Source organism: Carica papaya, chromosome 5 (genome assembly GCF_054855325.1).
Source record: "Carica papaya isolate Zhongbai chromosome 5, ASM5485532v1, whole genome shotgun sequence".
In the NCBI taxonomy this organism is placed as follows: Eukaryota; Viridiplantae; Streptophyta; class Magnoliopsida; order Brassicales; family Caricaceae; genus Carica; species Carica papaya.
In genome coordinates, this window is record NC_142313.1 from 16,767,863 (window position 1) to 16,781,695 (window position 13,833).

Consider the following 13,833-nt stretch of genomic DNA (forward strand, 5'->3'; position numbering starts at 1 on the left):
CAAAACTAGGCCAACCCTTGTCCACCCCCTACCCTTAAATTTCGAAACCTAGATAAGTCTATCTCCCATAATATAGTAGAGTTTAGGAAACTTAACCCCCCATACTTTGGAGGTGGTCTTGATTCTTTAGTAGCCGAATATTGGATCCTACAAATAGAAAAACTCTTCTTTATACTAGACCTAATTGAAGAACAAAAGGTCCTTCTTACAGCCTTTATATTAAATGGTGAAGCTGAACACTAGTGGCAACTCAAGAAAAAAGTCCTGCCTACCCCTACTACCTGGAAAGTTTTCATGGATGCTTTCTTTGATAACTTCTTTCCTACTTATGTTCAGGAAAAAAAGAGGAGGAATTCCAGGACCACCACTAAGGAAGCTTGTTTGTAGCCCAATATGTAGCCCGATTTGTTCAACTGTCTAGGTTTGCCACTTGGATGGTCACCCTTGAAAGTCAAAAAGTTAAGAAGTTTCTCAAGGGCCTTCATGCTGACATTTATGATCGAGTCGCTATGCTAAGACCCAGCTCATATGCAGAGGTGCTTGAACATGCCCAGTTGCCCGAAGATCTTATCTCGACTAAGCACCAATGCTTTGCTCAAGTTCGAGCCCAACAACTGCCCCAACAGCTTAGAAAGAGATTGCCTAGCCAGTAAGTAACCACCAAGACAAATGAACCAGAATTGCCCTTCCTCCCGCTTTCCCCCCATCTATAGCCCCACCTTGTCAACATTGTGGTTGCTCGCATGGTGACCTACCTTGATGGCGTATCAATCACACCTACTATCGGTGCAAAAGCACCCAGCACCTTACAAAAGACTACCCTCAGTGACCGAAGGATGTAGCCAGACCTACAGCACAAGGTCGAGTGTACCATTTAGACAAAACTGAAGTCCTTCCTGCTCCTATTCTCATCTAGAGCATGCTTTCTATTCATAATACTTCTACCAAGGCTTTAATCGATACTGGTGTAACTCACTCTTTTATTTCTTGTACACTTGCTGGTAACCTAGAATTGAAACCAGAAGCTTTAGGAAAAAGGCTAGTAGTGGAAACTCCCTCTAAGGGACTACTCGAGACTTATTACGTATATAAGGATTGTAAGATAAAGATTTCAGGGATAGAAGTATGTGTAAATTTGATATTATTAGATTTTGTAGGATTTGATGTAATATTAGGAATGGATTGGTTGAAAAAGTATAGAGCTATAATAGATTGTGAAAATAAAATTGTAACTTTACGATCCTCGAAATAAAAGTTGTTATCATTCTCCTAACAATTGAACAGGAATATGGACGTTGATCCTGTTGTGTGTACCATACCCATTGTTTGCAATTTTTCTGATGTCTTTCCCATTGAACTCCCTGGTCTACCTCCCCCACGCGAGGTAGAGTTCTTGATTGAATTATTGCCTGAAACCCAACCAATCTCAAAGCCCACGTATTGCATGAGTCACACTAAACTAACCGAATTGGAACATCAACTTTTTGATCTTATCACCCAAAAATTCATTCACCTTAGCTATTCTCCTTGGGGTGCTCTGGTGTTATTTGTAAAGAAAAAAGATGGTACCCTTTGACTCTGTATCGACTATAGGGAACTCAATCGAGTGACTGTCAAAAGTACTTCACCCTCTACCTCAGATCGACGATCTATTTGATTAATTGTAAGGAGTCACAGTCTTCTCTAAAATTGATCTCAAACCCGAGTACCACCAATTGAGAGTGAAGGAAGAAGATATTCTAAAAACTACCTTTCTGTGTAGATACGGATTGACCAATGCCCCAGCAACTTTCATGGACCTAATGAACTGATTTTTTTAGCACGTACTGGATCAAATACATTATCGTCTTTATTGATGACATTTTGGTGTATTCCAAAAGCCATGGGGAACATATTGTACATTTGACTGAAGTGCTTGAGACCCTCCGTCAAAACCAACTGTATGCAAAACTAAGTAAGTGTTTCCTTTGGTTGGATCGAGTTTCTTTTCTCGATCATGTAATCTCAAGTGAAGGAGTTTCTATAGACCCGTCTAAGGTGGAATTAGTGACCAGCTAGAGTCCACCCACCAATGTGGTTAAGGTATGTAGTTTTCTTGGCTTGGCAGGATACTATCGACAATTCATTGACAGATTCACTAGGATTGCTGCAAATTATACATGCAGTGAAATTTTTATGGAGCTGAAATGCCGTCTTACTTCTGCCCCTGTGTTGATTCTCCCGGGCAATGAGGAGAGATTCCAAGTTTACTGTGATGCATCTCATATCTTTTTGGGGTGTGTCATAATGTAGCATGGCAGAGTAGTCACCTTTTGATCCTGATAGCTCAATGTCCATGAGCAAAACTACCATACCTACGACTTGGAGCTGACAGCCATTATCTTCACCCTGAAATTATGGCAGCATTACCTATATGTCCAGACTTTTGAAATCTACACTGACCATAAGAGTCTCAAATATATCTTTTTACAATGAGAGTTAAACATGAGACAAAGATGTTGGATGGATCTTCTGAAGGATTATAATTGTCAGATCATTTATCACCCCGGGAGAGGGAATGTAGTCGCCGATGTCCTAAGTCGATGAGAGCCTACTATGCTAGCCCAAACCATGGCCTCAAGTTGAAAGATGATGGACACCGTGCAATCACTTCGCCTTAGCTATTATGTCAAAGGCACCTACCTCACCTAGATCTGAGCCCTACCGGATATTTTTATGAAAATTTGGGAAGCATAGGCCAAGGATGCGGAACTCATCAAGAGCCTGGGTAAGTTTACTTCGGACAAATCTCCTAATTTCAGGATCTCTGATGATGGATTGTTCAAATTCTGGAACCGAATTTGGGTCCTTGATGTAGTACGCATAAATGTACTCAAGACCGCCCATGCTTCCAAGTTATCCATCTATCCCGAGAGTACCAAGATGTATCAGAACTTGAAGTGACAACATTGGTGGCCATGAATGAAGAAGGATATAATCGACTATGTCTCCCGATGCCTTACTTATCAATGGATAAAGGCAGAATATCAGAGGCCCAGTGGATTGCTATAGGGTCTTCTGATTCCTGAATGGAAATGGGAGCATGTGACTATGGATTTTGTCATCGAATTGTCCAGGACCTATTCTGGTCGAAATGCCATTTGAGTTATTGTGGATAGGTTAACCAAGACTGCCCATTTCCTGCCTATTCAAATCACAAACTCCACCAGTAAGTTAGCCCATCTATATGTGGATGAGATTGTTCGACTCCATGAAGTTTTTTCATTTATTTTATCTGACTGCAACCCCTGGTTCAACTCTGACTTTTGGGATAGCTTCCAAGAAGCCTTGGGGTCTGGGTTGTACTTCAGCACCACTTATCATCCTCAGATGAATGGTTAGTCTAAACGTACGATCAAGACATTGGAAGACATGTTACGTGCTTAGATTCTCAACTTTGGTGATAATTGGTATGAGTATCTTCCTCTTTGTGAATTTGCTTTTAATAACAGTTACCATTCTAGCATTGGTATGGCCCCATATAAAGCTTTGTATTGAAGACCTTATCATTCCCTTATTTGCTGGACTGAAGTCGAGAACCAATGGCACTTAGGACCAGACCTCATTCAGGAAACCTTTGAGAAAGTTGCAATCATTTGTAAGAATTTGGCAACTACACAGAGCTACTAGAAGAGCCACACTAAAAATCGTAGGCGACCCTTGGAGTTTTTCCTAGGAGATCAAGTCTTCCTAAAAATCTATCCCTACAAAGGCGAGATGCGGTTTAAAAAGAGAGAAAAGTAGAGCCCTTAATATGTGGGACTTTTTCCTATAATTGAGCACATTGGACCCGTGGCTTACCGCCTCACCCTATCTCAGAAATTTGCGGGTTTACATGATATCTTTTATGTCTCGATGCTCAAGAAGTACTACCCTGATCCTTTTCATGTTATTTCTCATGATGAGGTACAGCTACAAGTTGATATGTCCTATGAGGAGGTTCTTGTAGAAATTCTCGGGTGGATTGATAAGGTCTTACGTAACAAGACAATTCCTATAATGAAGGTACAATGGCAACACCACACCGAGAAGAAGCAACGTGGGAGTTAGAGGACGAAATGCGAAAGAAGTATCAAGAATTATTCGAGAAAAATTTGGGAACCAAAATTTTTTAGGTGGGAGGGATGTGACACCCCACCCATCACTGTGCTAAAATAATTTAGAAACTCTATTTATTTGGACTTTTGGCCGCCCTAAAATTAAATTAATTTACACAATTCTCGAGATATGTGATTTTAATTTATTTTATTAATTTTACTATTATTTTTATTTTTATTTATTTTATATTATTTTGTTTTATTTCAAAAGAAAAAATTAGAAAAAAATCAAAAAACGACAAAACGGGAGAAAACTAGTTCGCAAGGAAAAATCCTGTGGAAAACAGGTTTACCAACACAGGTGCTGGGCACTGTGCGCATGCACATACACGCACAGTGGCTGCAGGGCGTGCGCACAGTGCGCACGTCCCCTCACGCACGCATACACAGGACGTGTTAATAGCGCCCACGTCCCCTCCGCACGCTCGCCCGCACGGGACATGCCCACAGCACGCACGTCCCCTCCGTACACACGCACTGATGGCACATTCGCATAGCGCGCACATCCCCTTCTCGCGTACGGTGTGGGATCAGGACTAGTGCGTGCGTCCTATCGTGTGCAGGTAGGCCGTTCGAACGTCACTTCACACAAGGACTGGTGCCCCACACTTTGTGCGCGCCATCCGCACTGCAGGCCTGCACGGAAAGACCCTGTGCACTTGGGGTCTGCACACAGGAGGGCTGCACACGCGGTGCCTAGTACGCGCACGCAAGGCGTGCGCGCGCAACAGTAGGCATGTGCACCAGTAGGCTAGCCTACAGCGCGCCAGCCAGGCTCTACCGCCTTGGGCACTCTGCCGCTGCCTTGGGTATCGTGCTGCCACCACCGATGGAGAAAAATTTTCCTCCCTTGTTTTTCATACAAAGAATCTTTTTCTTCTCTCTCTTCATCAGATTTTTCCACTTGGCACGAATCCAACAGTTTTGAAATTCTATAAATTGGCCTTCCCCTTCTTTTCCTCTCCACACTTCTATGTCTTCTATTTTTCAAAGATTTAGAGAGAGAGATAGTAAAATAGTGAGAGAAAAAAAAGAAAGGAAAATGATGAAGGAGAAAATATCGAGGTTTTGGTAAGGAATCTAGTATTACTTTTGACATCCTAAGGAGTATTTTTAGATAAGTAAATTTAATATGATAGTTATTTTGTCTATTTTGTAGGTCATTGTATTCAAATGAGTCGAATTGTCTGATTTTCAAGCATGCGGTGTAAATTACTAACACTTGGTGAATTTACATGTTATAAATGTAATATGTAGCTGTGATAATAAAAAGATAAAATAAATGAAAAAGAAAAAGAAAAAAGTGGAATGAAGCCTGTATGGTCCGAAGTGTATCTGTATTTGCATGCATATTGCATCAAGTGTCTCGTTAGACTTTTTATCTCTGAAGGGTATCTGTTTCCCTTGCCCTTCGGGGTATCTGTTTCTACCGTCCCTTATCTAGTTTGGAAAGACGTAAGAGGACCACTCCCAATGAATGACGGCGTGCCCTTTGATGAAAGTGGTATCATACTATTTGTAAGGATCACCCGTGGCTAAGTAATGTCATGACTATAGATTATATGTTAGGACCACTATAGTTGGTACGACCGTGGTCATAGATCATACCATGGTTTGGCTAGCCGGAAGTGGGTCTGAGCAAATTGTCATATTTATATTTGATATTGTCATTTCACTTGGGCAGTTGGAAATATGTATCTATATATGCTCTTAGAGATGGAAGTTTGTAATGACTTCGCGAAGCATGATACAAAAATCTGAGTATTTTATAATTTATTTAATTTTCTCTATTATTTGGCATGATCTATGTATATTTGATTTTCTGTGTTAATGTACTATTTATATATTCAAACATAAATTTTTTCCCTAATAATGAGTTAGGTAAATGAGGAAGCTAAACGGTAAGATAAAATAATAAACTTTTCAAATCTTACGATGTTAATTTAATATTGTTTTCGTTAATGAGCCTATGGAACTCACTCTTTCCATTTCCCCCCAGATGAGGAAAAAAATGAGGAATCACAGGCAAACCTACCATTGGAAGTCTATGAGGATCCCGTGGATCCACAAATTTGAGTGCGTGTGGTTTCCCGCACTCTGATGAATTCTAGTAGTATAATGAAAGAAGTGGCCCTTATGTTTTGTATTTTGTAGCCACTTCTGGCCTCAGTGATGCATGTATTTGGAACTATATATATGTATCTATAAGGGACTTGTTAAGGTCTTGATTCTACTGCATAAACATTATCATGCACTTAATATTCTGAATCTGTATTTGGCACCCAATTGTCTTAACTGGCACCTGGGATGTCACATCCTCCGCTCCTTTTCTTATCTCTAATCTTCACATCAAACTGTTGTAGTAGCAACACCCAATGAATCAATGTTGGTTTATAGTCTTTTATAGCAAAAAATGTCTCAAAGCTGCATAGTCAGTGAAAACAATTATTTTTAAACATATTAAATATGATCTAAAGTTCTTAAATGCGAAAACAATTGCTAGGAGCTCTTTTTTCAGTTGTACTATAATTGAGTTGTGGGCTTTTGAGAGTATGACTAACATAATAAATGGTTCTAGAAAAATTTTCTCTCATTCGCCCATGGATAGCTCCTACTGCATAGTCACTAGCATCACACATAAGCTCGAACGTCTCACTATAATCCGGTGCCACAATCATAAGGGCTGTCACTAGCTTCACCTTTAATATGTTAAAGGCCTGCAAACAATCATTATCAAAGTTAAATTTAGCATCATTCATAAGTAAATCACTTAAAGTTTTGGTTATTTTAGAAAAATCCTTAATAAAGCTTCTATAAAAGCCCCCATGGCCCAAGAAAGTCTGAATAGCTCGAACATCTGTTGCTAGTAGCAACTTTACCATCACCTCCACTTTTGCTTTATCTACCTCAATTCCTCTTTTAGAAATTTTATATCCAAGTCTATTCCTTCTGTCACCATGAAGTGGTATTTCTCTCAATTCGACACCAAGTTTGTCTCCTCACATCTCTGTAAAACTAACTCTAAATTATGTAAACAAGAGTCAAATGTTAGTCCGTAGAGAGCTAAATCATCCATAAAAATCTCCATAAGTTATTCAATCATGTCATTAAAAATAAACATCATACACCGCTGAAACGTAGTTGGTACAATGCACAACCCAAAAGGCATATGCCTATAAGCAAAAGTATTATAAAGACAAGTAAAGGTTGTTTTCTCTTAATCTTCTGGGGCAATAAGAATATTAAAAATATCCAGAATAATCATCTAAAAAGAAATAAAACATATTACCCACTAGCCTTTCTAGTATTTGATCCATAAATGGTAAAGGAAAGTTGTCATTTCTAGTAGCTAAATTTAATTTTCAATAATCTATATAGAGTCGCCACCTTGTTACTATTCTAGTAGGGATTAATTGATTATTCTCATTCTTAACTATAGTCATACCTCCCTCCTTAGGAACTATTTGAACAGGACTAACCCAAAAAATTATCAGATATAAGATAGATAACACCTGCATAAAGCAACTGTAACACCCCACTGACCATCGTGCTAAAGTTGTTTCTGGAAACTCCAATTTATTCGGGCCTTAAGGCCAATTAAACTTATTTAAATTTATTTCGTAATTTTATATCGTATTTCATGAATTAAATTGATGATTTTAATTTTATTTTATTTTTATTTTATTTTTGTTATATTTTTATTAAAATAATTTTCAGGAGAAAAGATGGGCAGAAAACCACTAGAAAACACTCGCAGGAAAGACCCGCCCGCTCTAGCATTGCACGTTGTGCGCGCGAGTGCAAGTGTGGGGCAGACACAAGACATGCGCACTGTGGGCACATTTTGTCCGTGTGGGGAGCTAGGCCGGTCTGCGTGTGCGCATATAGGCTAGTCTGTGCTTGTCACATCGCACACAAACCAAGGTTGAAACAGTGATCAACTAGAACCTGTCCACCAATGTAGTTGAGGTACGTAGTTTGCTTGGCTTGGCAGGTTACTATCGAGGATTCATCGATGGATTTTCTATTATTACAGCTCTATTGACTCGTCTCACTTAGAAGGGCATACTTTTTATCTAGGATTATAAATGTAGTGAAAGCTTTATGGAATTAAAGCACCGTCTTACCTCTGCCGGTGTTCATCTTCTCCGACAACATTAGAAGATTTTAGGTCTACTGCAATGCATCTCATATTGGTTTGGGATGCGTTACGATACAACATTATAGAGTGGTTGCTTATGGATCCAGATAGTTGAAGCCCCATGAGCGGAACTACCCTATTCATGATATGGATTTGGCAGCCATTATCTTTGCCTTGAAGATATGGTGTCATTACTTATTTTGTTAGACCTTTGAAATTTACACTAACCACAAGATTTTAAAGTACATCTTCTCAAACAGGGAGTTAAGCATGGGACAAAGATGTTGGATGGACCTCTTGAAGGATTACAACTGTAAGATCATCTACCATCCTCGTAAAGGGAATGTAGTCGCTGATGCACTGAGCTGGAAGGAGTCCACTGTGTTAGCCCAAACTGTGGCCTCCAGTTGGAAGTTAGTAGATGTCATGCAGGCACTCCGCCTCAACCACTATGTCAATGGTGTCTATCTCACTTAGATATGAGCTTTGTTTGATCTTTTCATGAAGATTTGGGAAGCTCATTCCATGGACCAAAAAATACCAAAATTTAGAGTTAGTTCACTTCTGACGAGTTTCCTAATTTCAGCACTATCTTTCGTTGTTGTGGAATAAGAAGCCTTCGTATCTTAATGCATGTATTTAATTCATTCGGGGCTATTAGAGTGGGATCCACTTTTTTGGGAATATGAGTCAAAGCAATAACAAGAATCATTCTAGTGGAACATCTTTAACAATCCCTGGAGAGAGAGTTCACTAATAGACCGAGGGATAAATAATTCGACTCATTCACATCCAGATCATGAATGTTTGGAATCCATATTATGCAAGGAGACATTGCTTTTGCTAATTCGAATTGAAGGTTGATATAAAATTAGTCTATTTCCGACATCATATCCATAGTTAGCGCATTCATCATAGTTAGAAGCTCCAGCTCCGTATCAAGTTCACTATCAATATCGTCACTATCATCAATATCGCCACTAGCATCAATATCATCACTAGCATCAATATCGATATCATCAATAAAAAAACCTTTAGGCTTGTTATCCAGGAACTTGTTCAGAAATACTGTAATGAAAGGAACATAGGAGTTTGGTATAAGTTAATTGCGGATGTGTGGCAAGGCCATCGTTCGGTATAAGTTAATTGATGAAATGATGGACCTGCCCTTGAGCCCTAAAGGTATATATATACCACGATTGCTCCGGCAAAGGTCCTTGTCAGAGTTAAGACCAAATGATGTTCATGCTTTCTATATTATATATATGTCCTCAAATCTTTTCTAAATTCAAGAGCTTCCTGTCTTTCATCAAGAGAGAAGCGTGCTAAATCGTCCGGCAAAAGATTACTAAGAAGCGAAACCCCCTCATTCGAGCAGCAAAAACCCGGAGGTTCAAGATGAGATTTCTTAGCCTTGCAATGGGGACAATCCGGAGCAGATGAAAGAATGCTCGATTGACGAGCAAGAAAGCCTAATAAGGCGATGCCTTCTCGACGCGCTGAACGCCTTTTCCAAGGAAGAAATAAGAAGATAAATGAAAGAAGAAAAATGAACCACCTCTCGTACATAACTAATCAGCCTAAGTTTTTGATATTCTTAGATAGACGATCGGGACTCTGACTCCGAAAGAGAAAGAAAGCTCTCCGACCTGAGTTGGTAGGCGTCACTTTCGCACCTAGTGAATTGGTTGACTTGTCTTTCTCCCAACCACCGTTAGGAACAGGACGTAGCTGCCTAACCCGCTCCCCCCTGTAGTTATGGAAGGTATTGGAATCTCAGTCATAGTCTCTCTCACGATACGCCTTGGGACTGTAGGCAGAAGGCGTAGCTCTAACTCTAACATTCCAAGCGAATCAAAGAAAAGAAAGACTTGAGGAGGGGCAGATGTGACTTTGTGTTCATCTTCTATCTGAGAAGTAAGCTAACAAGAAAACAGACTAACTTACTTAAGAGAAAGGACCGACACTAGTAGCTTCTTTTCGGGTAGACAGAGCGAATCCAATGGTACACAGACTCCGCCTTACTCCCTTCGCTCCTCTCCAACCAGTCGAGTGGCTTTCGCTCCTCTCCAACCAGTCGAGTGGCTTTCGCTCCTCTCCAACCAGTCGAGTGGCTTTCGCTCCTCTCCAACCAGTCGAGTGGCTTTCGCTCCTACGCTACGAACACACCGGATATTGAAAAGAGCGCTTACTCTTCTTGCAGCGGAGTCGTTCACAAGAGAAAGACTAGCTGTGGATTCAATAGCAGTTTTTTTCTAAAACAGTAAGAACGCATTCAATGTCATCTCTTCCTAAGTTTCTTAATGTTGTCAAGTAAGGTAGGTCTCAGTCTAGCTGTCCTCCTAACAGCAGTCTATTCTTCTATCTTTGCGGTGTGGTAAGTAAGTATTGTATTGTGTAGCGAGGTTCTCTTGGTTGGGGTCTATGCCCATTCGCCTCTCTTGCCCGGTCGAGAACTAAATTAAGCGAGATTCCAGCCCTCCTTCCTTGCATCCAACTTTTTATGGCAGCAGTCGATTGGATTACTAGGCATCCCTTGATAGCACGAATTGGGTGCGATTGCCCTCAGTTCTTCCGTCCTTCCCACAGCACAGCGCTAATGCCGACTGCAAGGGCCTCCCCCTCTCTTTGAGATTCTCGGAATTTCCCAAAAGCGTCTGCTAAAGCCAATGCAGCATTCACAGCCAGCACAACAGCCAAAGACCCTATGATCCAAGAGCGGATTTATGGTCAATAAGTTACTTAACTTCCCGCCTTTGCTACTAGTGGTCCCTACAGCAAGGAGGAGAGGTAAGACGTGTACATGAAAGCAAGCAAGAGAGCAAAACGGCTTATGGCTTCTTGGATCTACTCGCCATCACTCCCACTTTCAGAGGCAGTAGGAGATAGATCCATTCTTTCCATTACGACTGGAGCCTTATTTGTTTAATCTAGTAAGGGGGGGACGGATCAACACCATTTCTTCCTGTTGCCTATTATCAAGATTCATCTTTGATAGGCAGGCCCTAAAGACAATCGATATAATAGAATTGGAAATCAGCATCCATCATCCCTACCCGCGGGATGGGAGGGGAAGGGAGGAGAGGAGTAGTCAAACCCTATTGACTCCTATACAGCTTAGATTCCATGATCTCCGTCTATTACCTCTATTGACGGATTACTGCCCCTTATACAGAAGGGGAGTGTACTTTTCGACCAACCAGAAGAGGAGTCGATGATCCTGATCCACTCCTCTGTATTCGACTGGTCGGATCCCCCGAAGAGTAGGTTTGGAGAAGTATGTAAGGGGTTATGCCCTAGTTTTGCTCCTCCGCAGATTCGGATCTACTGAGGAAAGCTATTGATTTAGAAAGTAGAAAAAAAAAAGAACCTACTACTAAAAGATAAGACTTTCTTAGAATAAGAAGACGCACGAGGAAATGGAATGATCGGGCAAGGCGGTCTCTCTCGTCGCCTTGACGGCTGTTTGCGCCTTTCTGACCGAAATGGAAGAGCAGGTCTCGTGCCTGGGAGATTTGTCCAAATCTGCATTCTAAAAGGCGAGAATCCCTAACGAATAGAGCCGGTAGAGACATAAAACGCAGCGACAACAAGCAGCAAAACAAGAAATTCCTCGAAGGTCTGCGTAACTGCAATGGCCTTTTCGCCGCTCGATAAAGTGTTCAGCTCGAAAGCTAAGATATAGGCACAACTGAGCTGCCATGCTTAGGCGAGAATTTGAGCTTCTTCTCTGTGTGGTAGACTTTCCCCCGACTCTCCACATCCTTAAAGAAATAGCCTATATAATAAAAAAGATAGAGTCTTCCTTGGGACAGATCGTTCGCGACCACAAAGATCAAGAAATTGGCTCAGTCGTGACTCAAGTAGAGAAATCGAGGACTGGCCGATGGTGAAGATCGCGCGGACTCGCCCATAACCCAAAGTAGGAAACAAAACAATAGCAACCTGTCTAGCGCGAGTCCTGTACCAACCAACTAGTCTAACTTCATTAAAGTAAATACGAGATTCTTGGTGGACCGGAAGATAGCAATCCGTCTTTCTTGCGTGCCCTATCTTTTTTCCAAAAGAAGTAGGGGGGGATAGGACGTCGGTTAAGCCGGCAACTCCTCATAGTGGTTTTTCCCATCCCCTTTAGGTTTACGAGAGATTCAGATACAAAAAAAGAAGATAGAACTACCTTTACACTATAACCATTAAGTCAAGTTATTAACAATCCTATACTAATAGGAGAATTCAGATCAGCTCGGGCGGAACGAGGAGAGGCGAAGAAGAAGGCAATAAGCGCTCAGATTGGACCCACCTTTAAGGTGACTCATTATCCTCTCGATCCCGACTAGAATCAGGCTTCTCTTGAAAAAAGGTAAGGAGTTCTTCGATCTAATAAGGTATTAACCCTAGCGCCTAAGTCACCCCCGTATGGTAGGAAGAAGATAAAGGAGGAGTGAAGGGAGGAAAAAAAAGGCGATAAGCGAACCGGATTCTCGGGAGGTAAAAACAACCAATAATATATATATATATAAATGGGTACTACCTATATTAAGAAAGATATACCTGAAAAAGAATTCTGTAATGACTATGTGACCATGAAAGGAGTAGTGGATTCGTTCCAATTCATTGGTTTAATCCGGTATAAATATCATAATATGACGATATGACGGGATCGTCGTCTTGACAAAGATGAATAGAAAGAGTTCTTTTTTTAATGGTAACAAGAAGAATCGTTTTTTTTCCTCGAAGGTCTTTGACGAAAAGTCTTTCTATTTCTAATGGATTGGTCGTACCTTTACTGCAAGAAGATGAATGACTAGCTATTCACTCGCGGTTTCTGGGTCATAATCAACATCTTATGTAGGAGAGATGGCCGAGTGGTTTAAGGCGTAGCATTGGAACTGCTATGTAGGCTTTTGTTTACCGAGGGTTCGAATCCCTCTCTTTCCGTACCTTCACCTAATTCACCAACGTTACCGACCGCCATGTATCAAATACCAATCGAGACCATTATTCTAACAGTCAGACCTTTTTTTTTTAGATTCTTTATTTCGTCTGACTTTGGTACGAAAAAAAACGGAAAGAGCGGACAACGAAAGAGAATCTCACTGTGTGATACGTGAATGGAAGAAAAAGAGAGATCAAACCCCCTCTTTCCTTCGGCAAAAAAGTTGATGAAGCCATCCTCGCCTCGGAGATCAGAGATCTTTCGATTCGGGAGAGTAAGCAAGAAGGTCAAGATCCTGTTGTTCATGATCTTCTTCTTTTCGAACCTAATCCCAAGTGAACATTTCTTATTGAGTTATAAAAAAAAAGATCCAAGAAGCAGCCTTTCATTTTATTAAGGAGAAAACCGCCCCCCATTTGAGCGAAGTCTCCGGCCCTCCCCGTTATGACTTAGAGCATCTCTCACGTCTTATAAGTGACTTACAAATGAATGGCCGGGAATCAGACACGTATAAATCCTTTCTTCCTATATGATAATACGTGTATATTACACGTATGACGCCCTGCAGCTCTTGAAGAGGAAAGCATATGACGTACTGTCACCTCCCATTCTCTGATGAC

General features: G+C 40.9%; 1 non-coding gene across 1 annotated transcript; it reads left to right on the top strand.

Moving 5' to 3' along the window:
* Positions 1-13,128: 13,128 nt before the first annotated feature.
* On the top strand, positions 13,129-13,215 carry TRNAS-GGA (transfer RNA serine (anticodon GGA)). The gene has a single exon. It is a non-coding gene; the product is annotated as a tRNA-Ser (tRNA).
* Positions 13,216-13,833: the final 618 nt, after the last annotated feature.